General features: G+C 42.3%; 22 non-coding genes across 22 annotated transcripts; 10 read left to right on the forward strand and 12 right to left on the reverse strand.

The window, feature by feature from the left end:
- Nucleotides 1–199: 199 nt before the first annotated feature.
- Nucleotides 200–281, forward strand: TRNAS-GCU (transfer RNA serine (anticodon GCU)). Its single transcript has one exon. It is a non-coding gene; the product is annotated as a tRNA-Ser (tRNA).
- Nucleotides 282–637: 356 nt separating this feature from the next.
- TRNAT-AGU (transfer RNA threonine (anticodon AGU)) lies at nucleotides 638–711 on the reverse strand. The gene has a single exon. It is a non-coding gene; the product is annotated as a tRNA-Thr (tRNA).
- Nucleotides 712–1,757: 1,046 nt separating this feature from the next.
- TRNAT-AGU (transfer RNA threonine (anticodon AGU)) lies at nucleotides 1,758–1,831 on the reverse strand. Its single transcript has one exon. It is a non-coding gene; the product is annotated as a tRNA-Thr (tRNA).
- A 608-nt stretch (nucleotides 1,832–2,439) lies between these two features.
- Nucleotides 2,440–2,521, forward strand: TRNAS-GCU (transfer RNA serine (anticodon GCU)). Its single transcript has one exon. It is a non-coding gene; the product is annotated as a tRNA-Ser (tRNA).
- A 356-nt stretch (nucleotides 2,522–2,877) lies between these two features.
- TRNAT-AGU (transfer RNA threonine (anticodon AGU)) lies at nucleotides 2,878–2,951 on the reverse strand. Its single transcript has one exon. It is a non-coding gene; the product is annotated as a tRNA-Thr (tRNA).
- A 1,046-nt stretch (nucleotides 2,952–3,997) lies between these two features.
- TRNAT-AGU (transfer RNA threonine (anticodon AGU)) lies at nucleotides 3,998–4,071 on the reverse strand. The gene has a single exon. It is a non-coding gene; the product is annotated as a tRNA-Thr (tRNA).
- A 608-nt stretch (nucleotides 4,072–4,679) lies between these two features.
- On the forward strand, nucleotides 4,680–4,761 carry TRNAS-GCU (transfer RNA serine (anticodon GCU)). Its single transcript has one exon. It is a non-coding gene; the product is annotated as a tRNA-Ser (tRNA).
- A 356-nt stretch (nucleotides 4,762–5,117) lies between these two features.
- On the reverse strand, nucleotides 5,118–5,191 carry TRNAT-AGU (transfer RNA threonine (anticodon AGU)). Its single transcript has one exon. It is a non-coding gene; the product is annotated as a tRNA-Thr (tRNA).
- Nucleotides 5,192–6,237: 1,046 nt separating this feature from the next.
- Nucleotides 6,238–6,311, reverse strand: TRNAT-AGU (transfer RNA threonine (anticodon AGU)). Its single transcript has one exon. It is a non-coding gene; the product is annotated as a tRNA-Thr (tRNA).
- Nucleotides 6,312–8,039: 1,728 nt separating this feature from the next.
- On the forward strand, nucleotides 8,040–8,121 carry TRNAS-GCU (transfer RNA serine (anticodon GCU)). The gene has a single exon. It is a non-coding gene; the product is annotated as a tRNA-Ser (tRNA).
- Nucleotides 8,122–9,159: 1,038 nt separating this feature from the next.
- On the forward strand, nucleotides 9,160–9,241 carry TRNAS-GCU (transfer RNA serine (anticodon GCU)). Its single transcript has one exon. It is a non-coding gene; the product is annotated as a tRNA-Ser (tRNA).
- Nucleotides 9,242–9,597: 356 nt separating this feature from the next.
- On the reverse strand, nucleotides 9,598–9,671 carry TRNAT-AGU (transfer RNA threonine (anticodon AGU)). Its single transcript has one exon. It is a non-coding gene; the product is annotated as a tRNA-Thr (tRNA).
- Nucleotides 9,672–11,399: 1,728 nt separating this feature from the next.
- TRNAS-GCU (transfer RNA serine (anticodon GCU)) lies at nucleotides 11,400–11,481 on the forward strand. The gene has a single exon. It is a non-coding gene; the product is annotated as a tRNA-Ser (tRNA).
- Nucleotides 11,482–11,837: 356 nt separating this feature from the next.
- TRNAT-AGU (transfer RNA threonine (anticodon AGU)) lies at nucleotides 11,838–11,911 on the reverse strand. Its single transcript has one exon. It is a non-coding gene; the product is annotated as a tRNA-Thr (tRNA).
- A 608-nt stretch (nucleotides 11,912–12,519) lies between these two features.
- TRNAS-GCU (transfer RNA serine (anticodon GCU)) lies at nucleotides 12,520–12,601 on the forward strand. The gene has a single exon. It is a non-coding gene; the product is annotated as a tRNA-Ser (tRNA).
- A 356-nt stretch (nucleotides 12,602–12,957) lies between these two features.
- TRNAT-AGU (transfer RNA threonine (anticodon AGU)) lies at nucleotides 12,958–13,031 on the reverse strand. The gene has a single exon. It is a non-coding gene; the product is annotated as a tRNA-Thr (tRNA).
- Nucleotides 13,032–14,077: 1,046 nt separating this feature from the next.
- TRNAT-AGU (transfer RNA threonine (anticodon AGU)) lies at nucleotides 14,078–14,151 on the reverse strand. The gene has a single exon. It is a non-coding gene; the product is annotated as a tRNA-Thr (tRNA).
- Nucleotides 14,152–14,759: 608 nt separating this feature from the next.
- TRNAS-GCU (transfer RNA serine (anticodon GCU)) lies at nucleotides 14,760–14,841 on the forward strand. The gene has a single exon. It is a non-coding gene; the product is annotated as a tRNA-Ser (tRNA).
- Nucleotides 14,842–15,197: 356 nt separating this feature from the next.
- On the reverse strand, nucleotides 15,198–15,271 carry TRNAT-AGU (transfer RNA threonine (anticodon AGU)). The gene has a single exon. It is a non-coding gene; the product is annotated as a tRNA-Thr (tRNA).
- A 1,046-nt stretch (nucleotides 15,272–16,317) lies between these two features.
- TRNAT-AGU (transfer RNA threonine (anticodon AGU)) lies at nucleotides 16,318–16,391 on the reverse strand. Its single transcript has one exon. It is a non-coding gene; the product is annotated as a tRNA-Thr (tRNA).
- A 1,728-nt stretch (nucleotides 16,392–18,119) lies between these two features.
- TRNAS-GCU (transfer RNA serine (anticodon GCU)) lies at nucleotides 18,120–18,201 on the forward strand. The gene has a single exon. It is a non-coding gene; the product is annotated as a tRNA-Ser (tRNA).
- Nucleotides 18,202–19,239: 1,038 nt separating this feature from the next.
- Nucleotides 19,240–19,321, forward strand: TRNAS-GCU (transfer RNA serine (anticodon GCU)). Its single transcript has one exon. It is a non-coding gene; the product is annotated as a tRNA-Ser (tRNA).
- The last annotated feature ends 300 nt before the right edge of the window (nucleotides 19,322–19,621 follow it).

Consider the following 19,621-nt stretch of genomic DNA (forward strand, 5'->3'; position numbering starts at 1 on the left):
AATGCCAACATAAATGAGAAGCAGAGAGGACTGAATGTTTAGTATTTATGCCATTAGCATGGGTCATCACGTTGGATGTAAAACAAGACCTGCTGAGCCAATGTCTGATGTACGGCGCTGTTGCATGTGGAAAGAAAATGAAGCCTAAGAATCATCACGACTGTTTTCCAAATGTGGGTTCGGTAAAAGTACTTTTGTTGACGGGGTGGCCGAGTGGTTAAGGCGATGGACTGCTAATCCATTGTGCTCTGCACGCATGGGTTCGAATCCCATTCTCGTCGTATGATTTCTTTTTGGAAAATTCTCTATGCTCAGCGCAAGCAATGCCCCGAGGAAGAAAATTTACCATCACCGTTCAAGAAGGATGCTATTGAAGTCTCTAAACATATTTACAGGCATTATGTAGCGTATCAGTCAGGCAATAGTGAATCGGCACCTCTAATTTATCGTGCCTTATGCCATCCTACATTTTGCAAAACATTGCAACCATCTACTTGTTAAAACTAAACCAGAGCTGACTCTTTGCCACTCGGGTGGAGTATTCTAGGGATGTGGGACGAGCATCTTTAATGTCATTGGCTAGTGAACATCTCCCTTTTGGAAAAAAGTGCTGATTATTGAGCAGAATAAGAGAACAAGGCACTGCTGAGAGTTGAACTCAGGATCTCCTGTTTACTAGACAGGCGCTTTAACCAACTAAGCCACAGCGCCCATGAGCAAAACTGTGGAAAACCAGAAAGATGGCAAGGATGATCCAGGAGAAGAATTTTTAAATGTAGGATGATTTTGAGGAGTGGTTCTAAGTTTTGCTATTTGTCACAGAGATGGCAAATTAAGTGTGAACAGATCCTATGCAGCATGTAGTTTCAGGTGGCTACCACTATAGAACAGCAAGGAAGTCGAGTCCCATCACATACTTGGCAGCAGCATGCAGTTCTCTGTCATTTTGCATCGTGACAATTCTAAATGAAATCGGCTTGGGACGATCCTTTTTGGAAAAGACATGGATAATTTCTCCATAGGTATGTAATCCATGCATTTGCCTTGCATGAATTGTGGCCTGTTTTACTTTAAAAGTTAGATAGAAGGCAGAATTGACAGATTTAGGGAATGCTAGGGAAATGCCAACATAAATGAGAAGCAGAGAGGACTGGATGTTTAGTATTTATGCCATTAGCATGGGTCATCACGTTGGATGTAAAACAAGACCTGCTGAGCCAATGTCTGATGTACGGCGCTGTTGCATGTGGAAAGAAAATGAAGCCTAAGAATCATCACGACTGTTTTCCAAATGTGGGTTCGGTAAAAGTACTTTTGTTGACAGGGTGGCCGAGTGGTTAAGGCGATGGACTGCTAATCCATTGTGCTCTGCACGCATGGGTTCGAATCCCATTCTCGTCGTATGATTTCTTTTTGGAAAATTCTCTATGCTCAGCGCAAGCAATGCCCCGAGGAAGAAAATTTACCATCACCGTTCAAGAAGGATGCTATTGAAGTCTCTAAACATATTTACAGGCATTATGTAGCGTATCAGTCAGGCAATAGTGAATCGGCACCTCTAATTTATCGTGCCTTATGCCATCCTACATTTTGCAAAACATTGCAACCATCTACTTGTTAAAACTAAACCAGAGCTGACTCTTTGCCACTCGGGTGGAGTATTCTAGGGATGTGGGACGAGCATCTTTAATGTCATTGGCTAGTGAACATCTCCCTTTTGGAAAAAAGTGCTGATTATTGAGCAGAATAAGAGAACAAGGCACTGCTGAGAGTTGAACTCAGGATCTCCTGTTTACTAGACAGGCGCTTTAACCAACTAAGCCACAGTGCCCATGAGCAAAACTGTGGAAAACCAGAAAGATGGCAAGGATGATCCAGGAGAAGAATTTTTAAATGTAGGATGATTTTGAGGAGTGGTTCTAAGTTTTGCTATTTGTCACAGAGATGGCAAATTAAGTGTGAACAGATCCTATGCAGCATGTAGTTTCAGGTGGCTACCACTATAGAACAGCAAGGAAGTCGAGTCCCATCACATACTTGGCAGCAGCATGCAGTTCTCTGTCATTTTGCATCGTGACAATTCTAAATGAAATCGGCTTGGGACGATCCTTTTTGGAAAAGACATGGATAATTTCTCCATAGGTATGTAATCCATGCATTTGCCTTGCATGAATTGTGGCCTGTTTTACTTTAAAAGTTAGATAGAAGGCAGAATTGACAGATTTAGGGAATGCTAGGGAAATGCCAACATAAATGAGAAGCAGAGAGGACTGAATGTTTAGTATTTATGCCATTAGCATGGGTCATCACGTTGGATGTAAAACAAGACCTGCTGAGCCAATGTCTGATGTACGGCGCTGTTGCATGTGGAAAGAAAATGAAGCCTAAGAATCATCACGACTGTTTTCCAAATGTGGGTTCGGTAAAAGTACTTTTGTTGACGGGGTGGCCGAGTGGTTAAGGCGATGGACTGCTAATCCATTGTGCTCTGCACGCATGGGTTCGAATCCCATTCTCGTCGTATGATTTCCTTTTGGAAAATTCTCTATGCTCAGCGCAAGCAATGCCCCGAGGAAGAAAATTTACCATCACCGTTCAAGAAGGATGCTATTGAAGTCTCTAAACATATTTACAGGCATTATGTAGCGTATCAGTCAGGCAATAGTGAATCGGCACCTCTAATTTATCGTGCCTTATGCCATCCTACATTTTGCAAAACATTGCAACCATCTACTTGTTAAAACTAAACCAGAGCTGACTCTTTGCCACTCGGGTGGAGTATTCTAGGGATGTGGGACGAGCATCTTTAATGTCATTGGCTAGTGAACATCTCCCTTTTGGAAAAAAGTGCTGATTATTGAGCAGAATAAGAGAACAAGGCACTGCTGAGAGTTGAACTCAGGATCTCCTGTTTACTAGACAGGCGCTTTAACCAACTAAGCCACAGCGCCCATGAGCAAAACTGTGGAAAACCAGAAAGATGGCAAGGATGATCCAGGAGAAGAATTTTTAAATGTAGGATGATTTTGAGGAGTGGTTCTAAGTTTTGCTATTTGTCACAGAGATGGCAAATTAAGTGTGAACAGATCCTATGCAGCATGTAGTTTCAGGTGGCTACCACTATAGAACAGCAAGGAAGTCGAGTCCCATCACATACTTGGCAGCAGCATGCAGTTCTCTGTCATTTTGCATCGTGACAATTCTAAATGAAATCGGCTTGGGACGATCCTTTTTGGAAAAGACATGGATAATTTCTCCATAGGTATGTAATCCATGCATTTGCCTTGCATGAATTGTGGCCTGTTTTACTTTAAAAGTTAGATAGAAGGCAGAATTGACAGATTTAGGGAATGCTAGGGAAATGCCAACATAAATGAGAAGCAGAGAGGACTGGATGTTTAGTATTTATGCCATTAGCATGGGTCATCACGTTGGATGTAAAACAAGACCTGCTGAGCCAATGTCTGATGTACGGCGCTGTTGCATGTGGAAAGAAAATGAAGCCTAAGAATCATCACGACTGTTTTCCAAATGTGGGTTCGGTAAAAGTACTTTTGTTGACAGGGTGGCCGAGTGGTTAAGGCGATGGACTGCTAATCCATTGTGCTCTGCACGCATGGGTTCGAATCCCATTCTCGTCGTATGATTTCTTTTTGGAAAATTCTCTATGCTCAGCGCAAGCAATGCCCCGAGGAAGAAAATTTACCATCACCGTTCAAGAAGGATGCTATTGAAGTCTCTAAACATATTTACAGGCATTATGTAGCGTATCAGTCAGGCAATAGTGAATCGGCACCTCTAATTTATCGTGCCTTATGCCATCCTACATTTTGCAAAACATTGCAACCATCTACTTGTTAAAACTAAACCAGAGCTGACTCTTTGCCACTCGGGTGGAGTATTCTAGGGATGTGGGACGAGCATCTTTAATGTCATTGGCTAGTGAACATCTCCCTTTTGGAAAAAAGTGCTGATTATTGAGCAGAATAAGAGAACAAGGCACTGCTGAGAGTTGAACTCAGGATCTCCTGTTTACTAGACAGGCGCTTTAACCAACTAAGCCACAGCGCCCATGAGCAAAACTGTGGAAAACCAGAAAGATGGCAAGGATGATCCAGGAGAAGAATTTTTAAATGTAGGATGATTTTGAGGAGTGGTTCTAAGTTTTGCTATTTGTCACAGAGATGGCAAATTAAGTGTGAACAGATCCTATGCAGCATGTAGTTTCAGGTGGCTACCACTATAGAACAGCAAGGAAGTCGAGTCCCATCACATACTTGGCAGCAGCATGCAGTTCTCTGTCATTTTGCATCGTGACAATTCTAAATGAAATCGGCTTGGGACGATCCTTTTTGGAAAAGACATGGATAATTTCTCCATAGGTATGTAATCCATGCATTTGCCTTGCATGAATTGTGGCCTGTTTTACTTTAAAAGTTAGATAGAAGGCAGAATTGACAGATTTAGGGAATGCTAGGGAAATGCCAACATAAATGAGAAGCAGAGAGGACTGAATGTTTAGTATTTATGCCATTAGCATGGGTCATCACGTTGGATGTAAAACAAGACCTGCTGAGCCAATGTCTGATGTACGGCGCTGTTGCATGTGGAAAGAAAATGAAGCCTAAGAATCATCACGACTGTTTTCCAAATGTGGGTTCGGTAAAAGTACTTTTGTTGACGGGGTGGCCGAGTGGTTAAGGCGATGGACTGCTAATCCATTGTGCTCTGCACGCATGGGTTCGAATCCCATTCTCGTCGTATGATTTCCTTTTGGAAAATTCTCTATGCTCAGCGCAAGCAATGCCCCGAGGAAGAAAATTTACCATCACCGTTCAAGAAGGATGCTATTGAAGTCTCTAAACATATTTACAGGCATTATGTAGCGTATCAGTCAGGCAATAGTGAATCGGCACCTCTAATTTATCGTGCCTTATGCCATCCTACATTTTGCAAAACATTGCAACCATCTACTTGTTAAAACTAAACCAGAGCTGACTCTTTGCCACTCGGGTGGAGTATTCTAGGGATGTGGGACGAGCATCTTTAATGTCATTGGCTAGTGAACATCTCCCTTTTGGAAAAAAGTGCTGATTATTGAGCAGAATAAGAGAACAAGGCACTGCTGAGAGTTGAACTCAGGATCTCCTGTTTACTAGACAGGCGCTTTAACCAACTAAGCCACAGCGCCCAGGAGCAAAACTGTGGAAAACCAGAAAGATGGCAAGGATGATCCAGGAGAAGAATTTTTAAATGTAGGATGATTTTGAGGAGTGGTTCTAAGTTTTGCTATTTGTCACAGAGATGGCAAATTAAGTGTGAACAGATCCTATGCAGCATGTAGTTTCAGGTGGCTACCACTATAGAACAGCAAGGAAGTCGAGTCCCATCACATACTTGGCAGCAGCATGCAATTCTCTGTCATTTTGCATCGTGACAATTCTAAATGAAATCGGCTTGGGACGATCCTTTTTGGAAAAGACATGGATAATTTCTCCATAGGTATGTAATCCATGCATTTGCCTTGCATGAATTGTGGCCTGTTTTACTTTAAAAGTTAGATAGAAGGCAGAATTGACAGATTTAGGGAATGCTAGGGAAATGCCAACATAAATGAGAAGCAGAGAGGACTGAATGTTTAGTATTTATGCCATTAGCATGGGTCATCACGTTGGATGTAAAACAAGACCTGCTGAGCCAATGTCTGATGTACGGCGCTGTTGCATGTGGAAAGAAAATGAAGCCTAAGAATCATCACGACTGTTTTCCAAATGTGGGTTCGGTAAAAGTACTTTTGTTGACGGGGTGGCCGAGTGGTTAAGGCGATGGACTGCTAATCCATTGTGCTCTGCACGCATGGGTTCGAATCCCAATCTTGTCGTATGATTTCTTTTTGGAAAATTCTCTATGCTCAGCGCAAGCAATGCCCCGAGGAAGAAAATTTACCATCACCGTTCAAGAAGGATGCTATTGAAGTCTCTAAACATATTTACAGGCATTATGTAGCGTATCAGTCAGGCAATAGTGAATCGGCACCTCTAATTTATCGTGCCTTATGCCATCCTACATTTTGCAAAACATTGCAACCATCTACTTGTTAAAACTAAACCAGAGCTGACTCTTTGCCACTCGGGTGGAGTATTCTAGGGATGTGGGACGAGCATCTTTAATGTCATTGGCTAGTGAACATCTCCCTTTTGGAAAAAAGTGCTGATTATTGAGCAGAATAAGAGAACAAGGCACTGCTGAGAGTTGAACTCAGGATCTCCTGTTTACTAGACAGGCGCTTTAACCAACTAAGCCACAGCGCCCATGAGCAAAACTGTGGAAAACCAGAAAGATGGCAAGGATGATCCAGGAGAAGAATTTTTAAATGTAGGATGATTTTGAGGAGTGGTTCTAAGTTTTGCTATTTGTCACAGAGATGGCAAATTAAGTGTGAACAGATCCTATGCAGCATGTAGTTTCAGGTGGCTACCACTATAGAACAGCAAGGAAGTCGAGTCCCATCACATACTTGGCAGCAGCATGCAGTTCTCTGTCATTTTGCATCGTGACAATTCTAAATGAAATCGGCTTGGGACGATCCTTTTTGGAAAAGACATGGATAATTTCTCCATAGGTATGTAATCCATGCATTTGCCTTGCATGAATTGTGGCCTGTTTTACTTTAAAAGTTAGATAGAAGGCAGAATTGACAGATTTAGGGAATGCTAGGGAAATGCCAACATAAATGAGAAGCAGAGAGGACTGAATGTTTAGTATTTATGCCATTAGCATGGGTCATCACGTTGGATGTAAAACAAGACCTGCTGAGCCAATGTCTGATGTACGGCGCTGTTGCATGTGGAAAGAAAATGAAGCCTAAGAATCATCACGACTGTTTTCCAAATGTGGGTTCGGTAAAAGTACTTTTGTTGACGGGGTGGCCGAGTGGTTAAGGCGATGGACTGCTAATCCATTGTGCTCTGCACGCATGGGTTTGAATCCCATTCTCGTCGTATGATTTCCTTTTGGAAAATTCTCTATGCTCAGCGCAAGCAATGCCCCGAGGAAGAAAATTTACCATCACCGTTCAAGAAGGATGCTATTGAAGTCTCTAAACATATTTACAGGCATTATGTAGCGTATCAGTCAGGCAATAGTGAATCGGCACCTCTAATTTATCGTGCCTTATGCCATCCTACATTTTGCAAAACGTTGCAACCATCTACTTGTTAAAACTAAACCAGAGCTGACTCTTTGCCACTCGGGTGGAGTATTCTAGGGATGTGGGACGAGCATCTTTAATGTCATTGGCTAGTGAACATCTCCCTTTTGGAAAAAAAAGCTGATTATTGAGCAGAATAAGAGAACAAGGCACTGCTGAGAGTTGAACTCAGGATCTCCTGTTCACTTACCAGGCGCTTTAACCAACTAAGCCACAGCGCCCATGAGCAAAACTGTGGAAAACCAGAAAGATGGCAAGGATGATCCAGGAGAAGAATTTTTAAATGTAGGATGATTTTGAGGAGTGGTTCTAAGTTTTGCTATTTGTCACAGAGATGGCAAATTAAGTGTGAACAGATCCTATGCAGCATGTAGTTTCAGGTGGCTACCACTATAGAACAGCAAGGAAGTCGAGTCCCATCACATACTTGGCAGCAGCATGCAGTTCTCTGTCATTTTGCATCGTGACAATTCTAAATGAAATCGGCTTGGGACGATCCTTTTTGGAAAAGACATGGATAATTTCTCCATAGGTATGTAATCCATGCATTTGCCTTGCATGAATTGTGGCCTGTTTTACTTTAAAAGTTAGATAGAAGGCAGAATTGACAGATTTAGGGAATGCTAGGGAAATGCCAACATAAATGAGAAGCAGAGAGGACTGAATGTTTAGTATTTATGCCATTAGCATGGGTCATCACGTTGGATGTAAAACAAGACCTGCTGAGCCAATGTCTGATGTACGGCGCTGTTGCATGTGGAAAGAAAATGAAGCCTAAGAATCATCACGACTGTTTTCCAAATGTGGGTTCGGTAAAAGTACTTTTGTTGACGGGGTGGCCGAGTGGTTAAGGCGATGGACTGCTAATCCATTGTGCTCTGCACGCATGGGTTCGAATCCCATTCTCGTCGTATGATTTCTTTTTGGAAAATTCTCTATGCTCAGCGCAAGCAATGCCCCGAGGAAGAAAATTTACCATCACCGTTCAAGAAGGATGCTATTGAAGTCTCTAAACATATTTACAGGCATTATGTAGCGTATCAGTCAGGCAATAGTGAATCGGCACCTCTAATTTATCGTGCCTTATGCCATCCTACATTTTGCAAAACATTGCAACCATCTACTTGTTAAAACTAAACCAGAGCTGACTCTTTGCCACTCGGGTGGAGTATTCTAGGGATGTGGGACGAGCATCTTTAATGTCATTGGCTAGTGAACATCTCCCTTTTGGAAAAAAGTGCTGATTATTGAGCAGAATAAGAGAACAAGGCACTGCTGAGAGTTGAACTCAGGATCTCCTGTTTACTAGACAGGCACTTTAACCAACTGAGCCACAGCGCCCATGAGCAAAACTGTGGAAAACCAGAAAGATGGCAAGGATGATCCAGGAGAAGAATTTTTAAATGTAGGATGATTTTGAGGAGTGGTTCTAAGTTTTGCTATTTGTCACAGAGATGGCAAATTAAGTGTGAACAGATCCTATGCAGCATGTAGTTTCAGGTGGCTACCACTATAGAACAGCAAGGAAGTCGAGTCCCATCACATACTTGGCAGCAGCATGCAGTTCTCTGTCATTTTGCATCGTGACAATTCTAAATGAAATCGGCTTGGGACGATCCTTTTTGGAAAAGACATGGATAATTTCTCCATAGGTATGTAATCCATGCATTTGCCTTGCATGAATTGTGGCCTGTTTTACTTTAAAAGTTAGATAGAAGGCAGAATTGACAGATTTAGGGAATGCTAGGGAAATGCCAACATAAATGAGAAGCAGAGAGGACTGGATGTTTAGTATTTATGCCATTAGCATGGGTCATCACGTTGGATGTAAAACAAGACCTGCTGAGCCAATGTCTGATGTACGGCGCTGTTGCATGTGGAAAGAAAATGAAGCCTAAGAATCATCACGACTGTTTTCCAAATGTGGGTTCGGTAAAAGTACTTTTGTTGACGGGGTGGCCGAGTGGTTAAGGCGATGGACTGCTAATCCATTGTGCTCTGCACGCATGGGTTCGAATCCCATTCTCGTCGTATGATTTCTTTTTGGAAAATTCTCTATGCTCAGCGCAAGCAATGCCCCGAGGAAGAAAATTTACCATCACCGTTCAAGAAGGATGCTATTGAAGTCTCTAAACATATTTACAGGCATTATGTAGCGTATCAGTCAGGCAATAGTGAATCGGCACCTCTAATTTATCGTGCCTTATGCCATCCTACATTTTGCAAAACATTGCAACCATCTACTTGTTAAAACTAAACCAGAGCTGACTCTTTGCCACTCGGGTGGAGTATTCTAGGGATGTGGGACGAGCATCTTTAATGTCATTGGCTAGTGAACATCTCCCTTTTGGAAAAAAGTGCTGATTATTGAGCAGAATAAGAGAACAAGGCACTGCTGAGAGTTGAACTCAGGATCTCCTGTTTACTAGACAGGCGCTTTAACCAACTAAGCCACAGCGCCCATGAGCAAAACTGTGGAAAACCAGAAAGATGGCAAGGATGATCCAGGAGAAGAATTTTTAAATGTAGGATGATTTTGAGGAGTGGTTCTAAGTTTTGCTATTTGTCACAGAGATGGCAAATTAAGTGTGAACAGATCCTATGCAGCATGTAGTTTCAGGTGGCTACCACTATAGAACAGCAAGGAAGTCGAGTCCCATCACATACTTGGCAGCAGCATGCAGTTCTCTGTCATTTTGCATCGTGACAATTCTAAATGAAATCGGCTTGGGACGATCCTTTTTGGAAAAGACATGGATAATTTGTCCATAGGTATGTAATCCATGCATTTGCCTTGCATGAATTGTGGCCTGTTTTACTTTAAAAGTTAGATAGAAGGCAGAATTGACAGATTTAGGGAATGCTAGGGAAATGCCAACATAAATGAGAAGCAGAGAGGACTGGATGTTTAGTATTTATGCCATTAGCATGGGTCATCACGTTGGATGTAAAACAAGACCTGCTGAGCCAATGTCTGATGTACGGCGCTGTTGCATGTGGAAAGAAAATGAAGCCTAAGAATCATCACGACTGTTTTCCAAATGTGGGTTCGGTAAAAGTACTTTTGTTGACGGGGTGGCCGAGTGGTTAAGGCGATGGACTGCTAATCCATTGTGCTCTGCACGCATGGGTTTGAATCCCATTCTCGTCGTATGATTTCTTTTTGGAAAATTTTCTATGCTCAGCGCAAGCAATGCCCCGAGGAAGAAAATTTACCATCACCGTTCAAGAAGGATGCTATTGAAGTCTCTAAACATATTTACAGGCATTATGTAGCGTATCAGTCAGGCAATAGTGAATCGGCACCTCTAATTTATCGTGCCTTATGCCATCCTACATTTTGCAAAACATTGCAACCATCTACTTGTTAAAACTAAACCAGAGCTGACTCTTTGCCACTCGGGTGGAGTATTCTAGGGATGTGGGACGAGCATCTTTAATGTCATTGGCTAGTGAACATCTCCCTTTTGGAAAAAAGTGCTGATTATTGAGCAGAATAAGAGAACAAGGCACTGCTGAGAGTTGAACTCAGGATCTCCTGTTTACTACACAGGCGCTTTAACCAACTAAGCCACAGCGCCCATGAGCAAAACTGTGGAAAACCAGAAAGATGGCAAGGATGATCCAGGAGAAGAATTTTTAAATGTAGGATGATTTTGAGGAGTGGTTCTAAGTTTTGCTATTTGTCACAGAGATGGCAAATTAAGTGTGAACAGATCCTATGCAGCATGTAGTTTCAGGTGGCTACCACTATAGAACAGCAAGGAAGTCGAGTCCCATCACATACTTGGCAGCAGCATGCAGTTCTCTGTCATTTTGCATCGTGACAATTCTAAATGAAATCGGCTTGGGACGATCCTTTTTGGAAAAGACATGGATAATTTCTCCATAGGTATGTAATCCATGCATTTGCCTTGCATGAATTGTGGCCTGTTTTACTTTAAAAGTTAGATAGAAGGCAGAATTGACAGATTTAGGGAATGCTAGGGAAATGCCAACATAAATGAGAAGCAGAGAGGACTGGATGTTTAGTATTTATGCCATTAGCATGGGTCATCACGTTGGATGTAAAACAAGACCTGCTGAGCCAATGTCTGATGTACGGCGCTGTTGCATGTGGAAAGAAAATGAAGCCTAAGAATCATCACGACTGTTTTCCAAATGTGGGTTCGGTAAAAGTACTTTTGTTGACGGGGTGGCCGAGTGGTTAAGGCGATGGACTGCTAATCCATTGTGCTCTGCACGCATGGGTTCGAATCCCATTCTCGTCGTATGATTTCTTTTTGGAAAATTCTCTATGCTCAGCGCAAGCAATGCCCCGAGGAAGAAAATTTACCATCACCGTTCAAGAAGGATGCTATTGAAGTCTCTAAACATATTTACAGGCATTATGTAGCGTATCAGTCAGGCAATAGTGAATCGGCACCTCTAATTTATCGTGCCTTATGCCATCCTACATTTTGCAAAACATTGCAACCATCTACTTGTTAAAACTAAACCAGAGCTGACTCTTTGCCACTCGGGTGGAGTATTCTAGGGATGTGGGACGAGCATCTTTAATGTCATTGGCTAGTGAACATCTCCCTTTTGGAAAAAAGTGCTGATTATTGAGCAGAATAAGAGAACAAGGCACTGCTGAGAGTTGAACTCAGGATCTCCTGTTTACTAGACAGGCGCTTTAACCAACTAAGCCACAGTGCCCATGAGCAAAACTGTGGAAAACCAGAAAGATGGCAAGGATGATCCAGGAGAAGAATTTTTAAATGTAGGATGATTTTGAGGAGTGGTTCTAAGTTTTGCTATTTGTCACAGAGATGGCAAATTAAGTGTGAACAGATCCTATGCAGCATGTAGTTTCAGGTGGCTACCACTATAGAACAGCAAGGAAGTCGAGTCCCATCACATACTTGGCAGCAGCATGCAGTTCTCTGTCATTTTGCATCGTGACAATTCTAAATGAAATCGGCTTGGGACGATCCTTTTTGGAAAAGACATGGATAATTTCTCCATAGGTATGTAATCCATGCATTTGCCTTGCATGAATTGTGGCCTGTTTTACTTTAAAAGTTAGATAGAAGGCAGAATTGACAGATTTAGGGAATGCTAGGGAAATGCCAACATAAATGAGAAGCAGAGAGGACTGAATGTTTAGTATTTATGCCATTAGCATGGGTCATCACGTTGGATGTAAAACAAGACCTGCTGAGCCAATGTCTGATGTACGGCGCTGTTGCATGTGGAAAGAAAATGAAGCCTAAGAATCATCACGACTGTTTTCCAAATGTGGGTTCGGTAAAAGTACTTTTGTTGACGGGGTGGCCGAGTGGTTAAGGCGATGGACTGCTAATCCATTGTGCTCTGCACGCATGGGTTCGAATCCCATTCTCGTCGTATGATTTCCTTTTGGAAAATTCTCTATGCTCAGCGCAAGCAATGCCCCGAGGAAGAAAATTTACCATCACCGTTCAAGAAGGATGCTATTGAAGTCTCTAAACATATTTACAGGCATTATGTAGCGTATCAGTCAGGCAATAGTGAATCGGCACCTCTAATTTATCGTGCCTTATGCCATCCTACATTTTGCAAAACATTGCAACCATCTACTTGTTAAAACTAAACCAGAGCTGACTCTTTGCCACTCGGGTGGAGTATTCTAGGGATGTGGGACGAGCATCTTTAATGTCATTGGCTAGTGAACATCTCCCTTTTGGAAAAAAGTGCTGATTATTGAGCAGAATAAGAGAACAAGGCACTGCTGAGAGTTGAACTCAGGATCTCCTGTTTACTAGACAGGCGCTTTAACCAACTAAGCCACAGCGCCCATGAGCAAAACTGTGGAAAACCAGAAAGATGGCAAGGATGATCCAGGAGAAGAATTTTTAAATGTAGGATGATTTTGAGGAGTGGTTCTAAGTTTTGCTATTTGTCACAGAGATGGCAAATTAAGTGTGAACAGATCCTATGCAGCATGTAGTTTCAGGTGGCTACCACTATAGAACAGCAAGGAAGTCGAGTCCCATCACATACTTGGCAGCAGCATGCAGTTCTCTGTCATTTTGCATCGTGACAATTCTAAATGAAATCGGCTTGGGACGATCCTTTTTGGAAAAGACATGGATAATTTCTCCATAGGTATGTAATCCATGCATTTGCCTTGCATGAATTGTGGCCTGTTTTACTTTAAAAGTTAGATAGAAGGCAGAATTGACAGATTTAGGGAATGCTAGGGAAATGCCAACATAAATGAGAAGCAGAGAGGACTGGATGTTTAGTATTTATGCCATTAGCATGGGTCATCACGTTGGATGTAAAACAAGACCTGCTGAGCCAATGTCTGATGTACGGCGCTGTTGCATGTGGAAAGAAAATGAAGCCTAAGAATCATCACGACTGTTTTCCAAATGTGGGTTCGGTAAAAGTACTTTTGTTGACAGGGTGGCCGAGTGGTTAAGGCGATGGACTGCTAATCCATTGTGCTCTGCACGCATGGGTTCGAATCCCATTCTCGTCGTATGATTTCTTTTTGGAAAATTCTCTATGCTCAGCGCAAGCAATGCCCCGAGGAAGAAAATTTACCATCACCGTTCAAGAAGGATGCTATTGAAGTCTCTAAACATATTTACAGGCATTATGTAGCGTATCAGTCAGGCAATAGTGAATCGGCACCTCTAATTTATCGTGCCTTATGCCATCCTACATTTTGCAAAACATTGCAACCATCTACTTGTTAAAACTAAACCAGAGCTGACTCTTTGCCACTCGGGTGGAGTATTCTAGGGATGTGGGACGAGCATCTTTAATGTCATTGGCTAGTGAACATCTCCCTTTTGGAAAAAAGTGCTGATTATTGAGCAGAATAAGAGAACAAGGCACTGCTGAGAGTTGAACTCAGGATCTCCTGTTTACTAGACAGGCGCTTTAACCAACTAAGCCACAGCGCCCATGAGCAAAACTGTGGAAAACCAGAAAGATGGCAAGGATGATCCAGGAGAAGAATTTTTAAATGTAGGATGATTTTGAGGAGTGGTTCTAAGTTTTGCTATTTGTCACAGAGATGGCAAATTAAGTGTGAACAGATCCTATGCAGCATGTAGTTTCAGGTGGCTACCACTATAGAACAGCAAGGAAGTCGAGTCCCATCACATACTTGGCAGCAGCATGCAGTTCTCTGTCATTTTGCATCGTGACAATTCTAAATGAAATCGGCTTGGGACGATCCTTTTTGGAAAAGACATGGATAATTTCTCCATAGGTATGTAATCCATGCATTTGCCTTGCATGAATTGTGGCCTGTTTTACTTTAAAAGTTAGATAGAAGGCAGAATTGACAGATTTAGGGAATGCTAGGGAAATGCCAACATAAATGAGAAGCAGAGAGGACTGAATGTTTAGTATTTATGCCATTAGCATGGGTCATCACGTTGGATGTAAAACAAGACCTGCTGAGCCAATGTCTGATGTACGGCGCTGTTGCATGTGGAAAGAAAATGAAGCCTAAGAATCATCACGACTGTTTTCCAAATGTGGGTTCGGTAAAAGTACTTTTGTTGACGGGGTGGCCGAGTGGTTAAGGCGATGGACTGCTAATCCATTGTGCTCTGCACGCATGGGTTCGAATCCCATTCTCGTCGTATGATTTCCTTTTGGAAAATTCTCTATGCTCAGCGCAAGCAATGCCCCGAGGAAGAAAATTTACCATCACCGTTCAAGAAGGATGCTATTGAAGTCTCTAAACATATTTACAGGCATTATGTAGCGTATCAGTCAGGCAATAGTGAATCGGCACCTCTAATTTATCGTGCCTTATGCCATCCTACATTTTGCAAAACATTGCAACCATCTACTTGTTAAAACTAAACCAGAGCTGACTCTTTGCCACTCGGGTGGAGTATTCTAGGGATGTGGGACGAGCATCTTTAATGTCATTGGCTAGTGAACATCTCCCTTTTGGAAAAAAGTGCTGATTATTGAGCAGAATAAGAGAACAAGGCACTGCTGAGAGTTGAACTCAGGATCTCCTGTTTACTAGACAGGCGCTTTAACCAACTAAGCCACAGCGCCCAGGAGCAAAACTGTGGAAAACCAGAAAGATGGCAAGGATGATCCAGGAGAAGAATTTTTAAATGTAGGATGATTTTGAGGAGTGGTTCTAAGTTTTGCTATTTGTCACAGAGATGGCAAATTAAGTGTGAACAGATCCTATGCAGCATGTAGTTTCAGGTGGCTACCACTATAGAACAGCAAGGAAGTCGAGTCCCATCACATACTTGGCAGCAGCATGCAATTCTCTGTCATTTTGCATCGTGACAATTCTAAATGAAATCGGCTTGGGACGATCCTTTTTGGAAAAGACATGGATAATTTCTCCATAGGTATGTAATCCATGCATTTGCCTTGCATGAATTGTGGCCTGTTTTACTTTAAAAGTTAGATAGAAGGCAGAATTGACAGATTTAGGGAATGCTAGGGAAATGCCAACATAAATGAGAAGCAGAGAGGACTGAATGTTTAGTATTTATGCCATTAGCATGGGTCATCACGTTGGATGTAAAACAAGACCTGCTGAGCCAATGTCTGATGTACGGCGCTGTTGCATGTGGAAAGAAAATGAAGCCTAAGAATCATCACGACTGTTTTCCAAATGTGGGTTCGGTAAAAGTACTTTTGTTGACGGGGTGGCCGAGTGGTTAAGGCGATGGACTGCTAATCCATTGTGCTCTGCACGCATGGGTTCGAATCCCAATCTTGTCGTATGATTTCTTTTTGGAAAATTCTCTATGCTCAGCGCAAGCAATGCCCCGAGGAAGAAAATTTACCATCACCGTTCAAGAAGGATGCTATTGAAGTCTCTAAACATATTTACAGGCATTATGTAGCGTATCAGTCAGGCAATAGTGAATCGGCACCTCTAATTTATCGTGCCTTATGCCATCCTACATTTTGCAAAACATTGCAACCATCTACTTGTTAAAACTAAACCAGAGCTGACTCTTTGCCACTCGGGTGGAGTATTCTAGGGATGTGGGACGAGCATCTTTAATGTCATTGGCTAGTGAACATCTCCCTTTTGGAAAAAAGTGCTGATTATTGAGCAGAATAAGAGAACAAGGCACTGCTGAGAGTTGAACTCAGGATCTCCTGTTTACTAGACAGGCGCTTTAACCAACTAAGCCACAGCGCCCATGAGCAAAACTGTGGAAAACCAGAAAGATGGCAAGGATGATCCAGGAGAAGAATTTTTAAATGTAGGATGATTTTGAGGAGTGGTTCTAAGTTTTGCTATTTGTCACAGAGATGGCAAATTAAGTGTGAACAGATCCTATGCAGCATGTAGTTTCAGGTGGCTACCACTATAGAACAGCAAGGAAGTCGAGTCCCATCACATACTTGGCAGCAGCATGCAGTTCTCTGTCATTTTGCATCGTGACAATTCTAAATGAAATCGGCTTGGGACGATCCTTTTTGGAAAAGACATGGATAATTTCTCCATAGGTATGTAATCCATGCATTTGCCTTGCATGAATTGTGGCCTGTTTTACTTTAAAAGTTAGATAGAAGGCAGAATTGACAGATTTAGGGAATGCTAGGGAAATGCCAACATAAATGAGAAGCAGAGAGGACTGAATGTTTAGTATTTATGCCATTAGCATGGGTCATCACGTTGGATGTAAAACAAGACCTGCTGAGCCAATGTCTGATGTACGGCGCTGTTGCATGTGGAAAGAAAATGAAGCCTAAGAATCATCACGACTGTTTTCCAAATGTGGGTTCGGTAAAAGTACTTTTGTTGACGGGGTGGCCGAGTGGTTAAGGCGATGGACTGCTAATCCATTGTGCTCTGCACGCATGGGTTTGAATCCCATTCTCGTCGTATGATTTCCTTTTGGAAAATTCTCTATGCTCAGCGCAAGCAATGCCCCGAGGAAGAAAATTTACCATCACCGTTCAAGAAGGATGCTATTGAAGTCTCTAAACATATTTACAGGCATTATGTAGCGTATCAGTCAGGCAATAGTGAATCGGCACCTCTAATTTATCGTGCCTTATGCCATCCTACATTTTGCAAAACGTTGCAACCATCTACTTGTTAAAACTAAACCAGAGCTGACTCTTTGCCACTCGGGTGGAGTATTCTAGGGATGTGGGACGAGCATCTTTAATGTCATTGGCTAGTGAACATCTCCCTTTTGGAAAAAAAAGCTGATTATTGAGCAGAATAAGAGAACAAGGCACTGCTGAGAGTTGAACTCAGGATCTCCTGTTCACTTACCAGGCGCTTTAACCAACTAAGCCACAGCGCCCATGAGCAAAACTGTGGAAAACCAGAAAGATGGCAAGGATGATCCAGGAGAAGAATTTTTAAATGTAGGATGATTTTGAGGAGTGGTTCTAAGTTTTGCTATTTGTCACAGAGATGGCAAATTAAGTGTGAACAGATCCTATGCAGCATGTAGTTTCAGGTGGCTACCACTATAGAACAGCAAGGAAGTCGAGTCCCATCACATACTTGGCAGCAGCATGCAGTTCTCTGTCATTTTGCATCGTGACAATTCTAAATGAAATCGGCTTGGGACGATCCTTTTTGGAAAAGACATGGATAATTTCTCCATAGGTATGTAATCCATGCATTTGCCTTGCATGAATTGTGGCCTGTTTTACTTTAAAAGTTAGATAGAAGGCAGAATTGACAGATTTAGGGAATGCTAGGGAAATGCCAACATAAATGAGAAGCAGAGAGGACTGAATGTTTAGTATTTATGCCATTAGCATGGGTCATCACGTTGGATGTAAAACAAGACCTGCTGAGCCAATGTCTGATGTACGGCGCTGTTGCATGTGGAAAGAAAATGAAGCCTAAGAATCATCACGACTGTTTTCCAAATGTGGGTTCGGTAAAAGTACTTTTGTTGACGGGGTGGCCGAGTGGTTAAGGCGATGGACTGCTAATCCATTGTGCTCTGCACGCATGGGTTCGAATCCCATTCTCGTCGTATGATTTCTTTTTGGAAAATTCTCTATGCTCAGCGCAAGCAATGCCCCGAGGAAGAAAATTTACCATCACCGTTCAAGAAGGATGCTATTGAAGTCTCTAAACATATTTACAGGCATTATGTAGCGTATCAGTCAGGCAATAGTGAATCGGCACCTCTAATTTATCGTGCCTTATGCCATCCTACATTTTGCAAAACATTGCAACCATCTACTTGTTAAAACTAAACCAGAGCTGACTCTTTGCCACTCGGGTGGAGTATTCTAGGGATGTGGGACGAGCATCTTTAATGTCATTGGCTAGTGAACATCTCCCTTTTGGAAAAAAGTGCTGATTATTGAGCAGAATAAGAGAACAAGGCACTGCTGAGAGTTGAACTCAGGATCTCCTGTTTACTAGACAGGCACTTTAACCAACTGAGCCACAGCGCCCATGAGCAAAACTGTGGAAAACCAGAAAGATGGCAAGGATGATCCAGGAGAAGAATTTTTAAATGTAGGATGATTTTGAGGAGTGGTTCTAAGTTTTGCTATTTGTCACAGAGATGGCAAATTAAGTGTGAACAGATCCTATGCAGCATGTAGTTTCAGGTGGCTACCACTATAGAACAGCAAGGAAGTCGAGTCCCATCACATACTTGGCAGCAGCATGCAGTTCTCTGTCATTTTGCATCGTGACAATTCTAAATGAAATCGGCTTGGGACGATCCTTTTTGGAAAAGACATGGATAATTTCTCCATAGGTATGTAATCCATGCATTTGCCTTGCATGAATTGTGGCCTGTTTTACTTTAAAAGTTAGATAGAAGGCAGAATTGACAGATTTAGGGAATGCTAGGGAAATGCCAACATAAATGAGAAGCAGAGAGGACTGGATGTTTAGTATTTATGCCATTAGCATGGGTCATCACGTTGGATGTAAAACAAGACCTGCTGAGCCAATGTCTGATGTACGGCGCTGTTGCATGTGGAAAGAAAATGAAGCCTAAGAATCATCACGACTGTTTTCCAAATGTGGGTTCGGTAAAAGTACTTTTGTTGACGGGGTGGCCGAGTGGTTAAGGCGATGGACTGCTAATCCATTGTGCTCTGCACGCATGGGTTCGAATCCCATTCTCGTCGTATGATTTCTTTTTGGAAAATTCTCTATGCTCAGCGCAAGCAATGCCCCGAGGAAGAAAATTTACCATCACCGTTCAAGAAGGATGCTATTGAAGTCTCTAAACATATTTACAGGCATTATGTAGCGTATCAGTCAGGCAATAGTGAATCGGCACCTCTAATTTATCGTGCCTTATGCCATCCTACATTTTGCAAAACATTGCAACCATCTACTTGTTAAAACTAAACCAGAGCTGACTCTTTGCCACTCGGGTGGAGTATTCTAGGGATGTGGGACGAGCATCTTTAATGTCATTGGCT

The sequence above is a fragment of the Eleutherodactylus coqui genome, chromosome 11 (genome assembly GCF_035609145.1).
Source record: "Eleutherodactylus coqui strain aEleCoq1 chromosome 11, aEleCoq1.hap1, whole genome shotgun sequence".
NCBI lineage: Eukaryota > Metazoa > Chordata > Amphibia > Anura > Eleutherodactylidae > Eleutherodactylus > Eleutherodactylus coqui.